Consider the following 10,196-nt stretch of genomic DNA (forward strand, 5'->3'; position numbering starts at 1 on the left):
ATGAGCACAATCTTGATGGCAATGCATTATCACCCACTAATGAAAATCTCCGAGAGCCCTGACCATTTCTTGCTTCTGAACCTCTGGCAAATAGAAGAGGATTTTTGGCCAGCGCATCGCTCTCAAACAAACTAGATTGGACTCGATAAAAAGAGAGCTTTTTCAACTGTGCTATTTCTTCTTCATCTTTCATGGATTTTTCTTACCATTTTGTTCACCTCTTTGGTTAACTCCCAAGAGGAGCATAAACCGACTTGCAAGAAATGGTGGATATCTGGTCTATTATCTGTCTCTACCTCGCTTGTTCTTGTGTTCTTTGTCCAGGTGAAACTTTGCAGGTATTGGAAAGTGTCGAGGAAGTTGCAGAGGGAGAGTAATGATGGGCGATCGCTCACGCGGTGCATTCAGGAACTAAGGATGAAAGGAGCTAGTTTTGATTTGTTGAAGGAGCCACAGAGTGCGAAGAGGATGAAAGGCTCGAGCGTGGAGATAAAATGGAAGCCGATTAATTGGTGTTGGCTTCGTGGGAAGAAGAAGAAGCTGAAGACAAGGGAGTTCTGCTTCTGTGGGGAAATTTGCCTTGGAATCGTCTTCGGCTCAGTGTGGGTCTGAGGAGGGAAGCTTCAAGATGAGGGACGGACCGTTGAGGGAAGGGAGGGAGAGGGACGGAGGAACAAATGGTGCTCTTCCGTTTGTGGAAGGTTCAAGAGAAGAAACACAGAGAGAAATTGAGGAGAGAGATAACTCAAACGGCGCATTTTCAATTTTCCACATCAGCATCGTTTACCCACCGACTATATGGATCGACAATAGCCAACATTTATATATATATATATATGTATCGGAATTTATATATATATATATATATATATAGGGTTTTGCTACACAACCTCCACTACACTCCATACTCCACCTTTTTTTTAATTTTTAAAATTTTTAATATTTTTTTTAAATTTTTTTTGAGTTTATTTTTTTAAAATTATTTTAAATTTTCTATTTATTATTCATATAATAAATATTTAATAAAAGAAAAAAATAATAAAAGTTAAAAATAATGTGGAGTGTGGAATGTTAGGAGGTTGAGAAGATTTATTCATAAAGTAATAGGATTTTTTCCACATTATTAACTTACTATTAATAGCCCGACACGTGTATATTATATTACATATTTCTTCCTATAAATACAATCAATGATTTATAATTTTATATTATATAAATCCTAAATAGTCTCTTTATAAAAAAGTAGACCATACCATAAAAATATGTTAAAAAATAATCTTTTTCTTTTTTAATAGAATCAACTTTTTTAGAAAGGACCAGTAAGAGATTTATTTATTTTGAATTTGTATATAGAATTACACCATAAATATATACCCTCCAACTGAAAAGGATGGCTTAAAAAAAAAACCAAAGCATTTTAAACTAATTAATAGTATTAATTAAACTAAGTAGTGGTGATTAATTATTACGTGAATAATTAATTAATGAAGCAAAGCTAATCAAAGTGGAACTAGCTAGGTTTTGACAACGTACAACATCACGAGATCATGAAATATCCTTAGCTAATTTCTTAATTACGATTTCTTAATTATGGGTCTTTTTTTCCTTCTTTTGCTTCACTTTATGATAAATTTGGAAGGAAAAAAAAAATGAGAGAAAATAATTGAATCTGACAACATATAAAAAGATATTTATTATGTATTAACTACTATTTATTTTTATATCCTATATTTATAATTTTTTTTATAGAGTAAATGAGTGTTTTTTATAAAAGATGAGAGTATTTTTTACAGAGTGAGATGTAAAGTGATAAATATGACTGCTATAAATCATACTTCTCTGACCACTTAATACATTCCGAATCCAACAGTCCTACGATCGACCACCGTGATGTTGAAATATTGTTCCCAGGCTTTCATGCTTTTTATTTTATAATTATTTTGTTTTATAATATGAAGATTATGCTTTTGATTTGGATGATGTTCGTTATATAATATAGGACCATGTTGTCATGATGTCCTGTTATTAAGTACCACACGGATTAACATTAAGACTTCATTTAGTTATACAGTTCAGATAAGATGAAATGAAATATTTTATTAAAAGTTGAATAAAATATTATTATTATATAAATTTTTAATATTATTTTTATTTTAAAATTTAAAAAAATTAAAATTTTTATTATATTTTATATAAAAATTTAAAAAATTATAATAATTATATAAGAGGAGAGTATAACTAAACCAGACAAATCGTTCAAAAGAAGATCAGAATCAATGAAAATCGAGAAACAAAACCATAGTAAAAAATTGCTTTAACTTTTTACTATAGTATAAATAATTTTCCATACAATAATAGAAAGAACAAAACAAAAACAGAAAGTTGGAGTTTACAATCCAATCACCCAAACAAAAAGAATCTATCCATCTGACTGACTCAGTCAAATCTAACGGCATGTACAGCCAGGGGCGGCACTTGTTGGCCTGAATCTGAGTGTGTAAAGCATATGATTATGACCCCCACTACAATCAACCAACACCTTGGTTGGAGGTCCGAGCCAGAGCAGACACGAACACTGAACACATCTCTCTCTCACTCTCTCCCTCCCTCTCTGCTTCTTGTATTTCAGTATCAGCCATCAGGTCGCTGACGGCTGAACACAAAAAACGGAACAGGAAATTTATTTGGTTCGGATAATTGCTCAAAATGGGTTTGGAATTTGATCCGAATACTTTCAAATCATTCATATCAAATCTCAAAACTTTCATAAACAACTCGGAATCTGTATACACAAACAAAAAGATAAGTCCCGGCTTTAAATCCAGGGTCGCTCTGAAACAGTACATGGAATCTCGCCGAAACCCATGAGGACTGATTATTCTACCTTCTAAGACCCATAAACCGGCCCAACCATACAACTATATAAGTACGACCACAGATCATCATCTTTTATAATACACAGAAAATTACAGACTCACAAGTCAGGACCCGCCGTCGTCGGCGACTCGACCCGCGAAATAAGAGTTGGCAAACGATTGGATCATGTCATCGAGCATCATACGCTTGACCAACTTCTTCTCCTTCGGAAAGACACTTCCGGCTTTAGGCTTGAACCGCGGCTCCGTCTCCGATCTGGCCGCTTGATCGCCACCTGGGTTTAGCTTTACCCCCTCATCTTGCTTCTTCAGCACCTCGCCCCCGACCTCTTTCCCGTCTTTGTTCAGCTGCCTCATCGCCATTTCTCTCTATCTGCCTTTTCTCTCTCTGTTCTTCCGACATGATTGGGAAAAGCCTGGTATTTAACAGCCGCAACGAAACTTAGAGCCCAAGGGGGTGTATTGTTGATTGCGACTCTACACACGTGCTAATTTACCCAAATTCTTAAATGAAAAAATAATTAAATTAAATGAAAAGGAAATAATCCCAACGAAGTTCACTATTTTTTTAAAAGTTAAATATTTGATGGATTTAACTTTTAGTTAATTTATTGAGAATATTTTAAAGATTGATTTAGATTTAGATTTAAAGATAAAATAAGATGATTTTAGACGAAATATAAAAATTAAAAAAATTATTATTAGATTATTATTTTTTAATATTATTATTTTAAGATTTGAAAAAATTAAATTATTTATTATATTTTGTATAGAAATTTTAAAAAGTTATCATAATGATATGAGATGAGATGAAACACTTTATGAATCCTAAAGAAACTTAAATATATGAAAATTTTTATGTGAAAGTCTTACACCGCACATCTTTATTTATATATATATATATATATAATTTTAGTACTATTTCAGTATATAGAATTAAGACAAATAAAAATAAAATTATCAGTGCTGTTGTTTTGTTTCAATTATTTATTCATAAGAGGTCATAACCTCCTTGCCCTTTTCAATTATTTGGACTGTCGTTTCATTTTGGACTGTGCTTTCTTCTCTTCAAATGAAAAGGAAAATCTCTATTTAAAAAAAATTAATTCGATTCCTTCCGTTTTTCTTTATGCTCTGGTCTGCGTACGTTTTGGTTCCCTTGACTCACGGCTGTTGCTTCCATCCAAACATAATCGACCCACTTGCCGACGTTGCCGTGGGTTGGTCCGTAATGTTTATCAAAACAAATTTATCTATCTAGACCTTAATCTATTTATTTATTAAGTATTTATTTAAAAAATATGATGAGATGAAAATTTTATAAATAGTAATAAGATAGTTGGTAAATAGTATTGAAATAGTTTCAGTTGAGAATTTTTTAGATTTTAAGAAACGAAAGAAAAAAATTTAAATAAAAAAATTATAAAATTAAAATATTATAAAAATATAGTTTCATAATAATATTTTTATTTAAAAATTTGAAAAAATTAGAATTATTTTTTTATTTTTTAAATGAAAGTTTAAAAAAATTATAATGATTATGTTTAAAAATAAATTAATTTGTGTCTCGTCGGCCAAACAAGCCTAAGTAAATGTCTGCGTTTCTTGGCCACAACGATGTTCACGCGTAGTTTTGAGATAAAATCGAATCAATGTCATTGAGCAATTAGTCGCGAAACTTGGAGCCAAAGCTTGTAATTAAAAGAGTATACACGTGTCATCAAGAGGATAACTCGACGGGAATGAAGACTTTATTCCCTCCTAAATGGACGGTTGCGTAAACGAAAGTTAGAGATAGATACATGAACAAAATTAGAGATGAAATTCAAATGCCAAATGCATTGACATGCATAGGAATTAAAAGTAGATACAGCCAAACAGTTGAGTTACCGGACTTAAATGGGTAGGCTCGGCCTTTGAATCGATGGGGTCATATGGGACACCCGACAAGGGAGTGTCTTTTCTCTATTTATTTTCGTTACAACGTTAGTACACGTGAAAACTGGATTGATGTTCGATCCTTCTTTAAGGTGTAACGGTTTATTTATTTATTTCCAAAGACAAACATTCGACCTTTATTTTAGGGGCATAGACAAATTTATGATTCTCTATATTTTTTTTACCTAAACATCTCCCTATTATAATTTAGAGAATAAGATTGATCGACACAGTATAAAGAATACTGCATTAAAATTAGATCCCACAATGTTTTTGAACCAGAAAATTGTTGGAAAGTATGGACAAATTACTAAGTCTTTGTTTAGATTAAAAACACTCTCAACTCATCTTATATAATCATTACAACTTTTCTATACTTCCAAATAAAATATAATAAATAATTCAAAATTTTCAAATTTCATAATAAAAATTATATTCTAATAATATTTTATTCAACTTTCATCTCATCTTATTTCAACTCAACTCATTATCCAAACCTCTCCTTAAGTGTAGCCCTACTCTTGGACAGACCCTTGCAAATAAGTCAAAAATAGTAGTGGTCAATTCTTATTGAGCTTTGTTACTCATCATCCCTACATACCATATTTATTTTTATTTTTTTCAAGTTTTTTTTTATAAATTTTTTTAGTTTTATTCATCTTAAACTTATTAAATTTTTCTACTCATCATCTATATATTACACATTTGGTAAGAGAACAAAAAATTAAAAAATTTTGTGTGATGTACGTGTAGATGATAAATAGAATTTTTCATTAATTCCCATTAACAAATATTACTCATAATGGACCAACTTATATAATTGGTTAAATATCTTTCCATCAATTTCAACTTTGAAATAATAGATGATTTGACTACCTAGAGTCGATCATCATCTAGGTCCATGCTATTTGTTTAAGTTGCAACCATCTATGTATCTAGGTGGCTTCTCATTTAGTTTTTGTATCCAAAGATCAGGACCTATTTTCAAGTAAATAATTATTTTCATCAGTCATTATTCACTATCATATATCTTATGAAAGAAAAAAGTTAGGTGTAGAATATGGAGGTGAATAATAGCTGATGTATAGCAAAATCATTTCCAAGTATATATTGTTTCTAATTTTTGAAGCATTATGGGAGTTAGTTTGAGAAAATTGTTGGAAATTCCGATCCTTTGATTTTTATTCTAATAACATTATATCGTGATTAATTACAAAAGAATAATGATAAACTCTTCAAATATTTAATAGACCTACCTTAGTGTACCTCGCACTTTCAATAACAAGGGCTTGTCTTTTAGGTTCTCTCTCTCTTTCTTTTTTTACAATTTTTTGATTTTGTATGACTTTAAAAAAAAAAAAAAAACTTTTTGGATTTGTTTACTTTTCTTTTTTGTCTTTTTATTTTTCCTGACTTTTGGCCAATTAGGAATGTAAATTTGAACCAAAAAATGGAAAATCACACCGGTTGGACTGATCAGGTTCGAGATCGGTTCTTGCAACCGTAAAACCGGCCGATTCTAGTCCGATTCCAGTTCCATGGTTTCCAAGACCAGACCGGACCAGACCAGCCCGGTTGGGAAGAAGAAAAATAAAATTAAAATTTTTTTATATGTATATAAGTTTTATACAAAATATTTTTTATATATAATTTATATATATAATATATAATTATATATGAAATAATTTCATATTATAATTTATAAATTATAACATAAAATGTTTATCTTAAATATGAAAATTTAATTTATCATATGCTTTAAGTATAAAATATATATTTCCCGGGTTTTTAATTAAAATGTTTCTCCATCTTAATTAGCTGTGATTGGAGAGGTTTGGTTTCAAAGTCCACTTCAACTCATCTCAATTCATTTCAATTCATCTCATCTCATCATTATAACTTTATCAAATTCCTACACAAAATATAATAAACAATTCAACTTTTTTAAATTCCAAAATAATTTTTCTAAATTTCTACACCAAATATAATAAATAATTTAACTTTTATTCTATTATTTACAAATCATTTAAACTCATTTTAAATCATTTTTTAATCCAAACCTCTACGTAGATTTTAAATTATGTTTTATACTTTATTGATTTGTTGGGCATGCTATTTTCACAAAATTTTTTATCAAAAATTTCTATCGAATTGTATTTTATTTTATTTTATAATTTTTTTTTACTTAATAATTAAGAAAGTGTTTTTAAATAAATTTATGGTTTTTTTTATATTCTTTAAAAATAATTAAAGTGTTTAAAAAAATGATTGAAAAAAAAAAAAGGGGAAAAAAAAGCATTTGCCTTTTGGCAGAAGATTTCGGTAAAAATCTTCCGTAGGTGTAGCAGTTTCCTCGTAAAATAATATCAACTAACTTTGCCGTTTCTTCTTCAAAAAAAAAAGCTAAACTTTGCCGTTTGTCTCCGCCGCAATGACTTTCGGATATTCTCGCTTACGCGTGGGCTGTTTTGAAGAAGAACTCAGCTTTCACACGTCAAGCAATTCGGAGGATAAAACTCAAAAATAATGATTGGATTACTATTTTATTTTTTATTTTTTTGTATTTAATTTTTTATTTTACTTAATGATTAAAAAAAAGTATTAAAAAATTATATATATTTTTATTTTTTTAATGATTAAGAATATTAAAAAAATACTTAAAAAAAAGAGAAAAAAATAAAAAAAAACTTGAAATACACTTGAATGGTAAATGGATAGTAATGGTAGATGGGTAGTAACCCTGTCACTACTCAAATTCAAAAATAATTACTTTATCCGTACGGTTATTTTTGCAAATGTAATTGTATAAAAACTTAGCCGAGCCCTTAACTTCACATGTAACAAAAAAAAAAAATTGATTTTTATAAAAAATTGCAGTTCGGAATTGGAGTGTAGTTGGAGTTACTCCGACTCCAAATTTCACAAACTCTATGGAGTCGGAACTTTGTCGAAACTTGGATGGTGTTTGGAGCTCGAAATTTTTGTGCACCACTGCAAAAAGGAGCCTTTATTATCATTGTTTTTGGGAATGTAATATTGATTTCAACAAACACCTTGTTCTGTCACTTTTCCCTCGGAATAGCACATTTATTTCTCAAATTTCTTCCCAACATTTTTTCACTCAAGAAAAAAAGAAAACAATGATAATAAAAGGAGAACAGCAATGCCAGAGAATCTTATGGAGTTCAAATTAGTAATCCGTAAACGACTAATTAATGGTAAGTAGCATCATCATGTGCTCCTATTCACATCGCGTAGATATGGGGTTTATTTATTTATTTATTTATTTTTTTTAAATTTATTTTATACTTAGAAATTAGGGTTTTATTATGGTTCTAATTCAATGTCATTAGATCAGGTGGGGCTTACTTTAATTTGGAGCCTGCTCTGGTGCCAAATGCATAGACATTCTAATTCATGAAATCATTCAATAAATACGTGGAGTTAATGAAGCAAGGCTAATCAACGTGGAACTAGCTAGGTTTTGACAACAGCATCATGAGATGGAATATCCTCCTCTAATTTCTTAATTATGATTTCTTAATTATGATTTCTTAATTATAATTTATGGGTCGGTTTTTTTTTTTCTTTGTTTGCTTCACTTTATGAAAAATCTGACAAAAAAGAAAAAGAAAAATGATATTTGAAGCTGACAATAGATAGAGAAAGGCTCTCATGACAATCTTTTTCCATATTCGTTGAAAAGAGTTTCTGTTGATATTGTTCGTTGGAAAATCGTGAAATATGAGTGCTATAAATCATACTTATATGACCACTTAATACATTCCGAATCTAACAGTCCTACGATTGACCACCATGCATGATGTTGAAATATTGTCCCCACGCTATCTTTGTTTTTTTATTTTATAATTATTTTGTTTTATAATATGAAAATGATGATTTTGATTTGGATCATGTTCATTATGCATGGGACCATGTTGTCATGCGCTGTCCGAAGTACTCCTCATTATGTAAAACCAGACAAATCGATCTGATGAAGATCAGAATCAATGAAAATCGAAAAACAAAACCATAGTAAAAAGTTGCTTTAACTTAGAGTATTTTTATTGAATTAACTAAAAGTTAAATCTATTAAATATTTAGTTATTAGAGAATAAAATATGCTCATAATAGATTAGTTAAATTCTAAATATTTAGAATTTAACTACGGTGATTTTAATTTTTTTTTTTAAATTTAAAAATTACTATACATACATCAAATATATATTTTATTAATTATTTCTCTCTTTCTTTCTTTCTATCACATATTTTTATCACAATTGATATATTAAGTTGAGTTAGTAATATATTAATTTAATAAAAATATGATTATTAATTAATATATAATAGGTAAAATAGTAAAATATGATAAAATAAAATAAATTAATAATTAAAAAAATTAAATATTTTTAAAATTACTAATTATTCATTACTATATAATAAATAAATATATAATCTAATGTAGAGATTTGATATGAATAATTAAAATCAAATTTATCTTATGTTATTTTATTATTATATAATGAAAAAATAGTTATTCTAATGTGGAGATAAATGTGAATAGAATAACTAAAAATTTAATTTCTTTTACATTCATAAAAAGTTTTCTTTAACTTTGATTAATTCAATGAAAATTCTCTTAATTAATAATATAATATTACAATAATAGAAAGAACAAAATACAAAAGAAATAATTTGTATAAATTCTAAATAGATAAATTTTATACAAATTTTTATAAAAAGGTAGATCCCACTTTAAAAAAATATAAAAAAATTATCATTTATTAATAGGACCTATTATTTTACAAAATAATTTATATAAAATTTATCTTTTTAATACTTGTATCTGTCATTAATCGCAACCGGAGAAAGTTTGGGCTACCTAATCCAAAGAATTAAAAAGGATCTATCCATCCGAGTCAAATCTAACAGCACGTACAGTCAAGAGTAAGTCAGTCAGCACGTGTTGGCCTGAATCTGAGTATGAAAAGCATATATGATTGAACCCCACCCCCCAACGAATCAACCAACGCCTTGGCCGGAGGTCCCAGCCGGAGCATACATGAACACCTCTCTGTCTCTCTCTCTCTCTGCCTCTTGTAATCCAGTATTAGGCCGCTGAGTACAAAAACGGAACAGGAAATTTCGCTGGTTCGGATCATTGTTCAAAATGGGTTTGGAATTTGATCCTAGAACTTTCAAATGATTCATATCAACTCTCAAAACTTTCATAAACAACTCGGAATCTGTATACACAAACAAAAAGAAAAACTCATACTTTAATCAAGGATCGCTCTAAAACAGTACAAGGAATCTCGCCGGAACCCATGACTTTTATAATACAGATCTTGATCTTTTGTAACACAGAGATGACAGACTCAC

General features: G+C 29.3%; 1 pseudogene; it reads left to right on the forward strand.

Moving 5' to 3' along the window:
* On the forward strand, positions 1–612 carry LOC109008209 (annotated as a pseudogene).
* Positions 613–10,196: the final 9,584 nt, after the last annotated feature.

Source organism: Juglans regia, unplaced genomic scaffold (assembly GCF_001411555.2).
Source record: "Juglans regia cultivar Chandler unplaced genomic scaffold, Walnut 2.0 Scaffold_5, whole genome shotgun sequence".
NCBI classification, from domain to species: domain Eukaryota; kingdom Viridiplantae; phylum Streptophyta; class Magnoliopsida; order Fagales; family Juglandaceae; genus Juglans; species Juglans regia.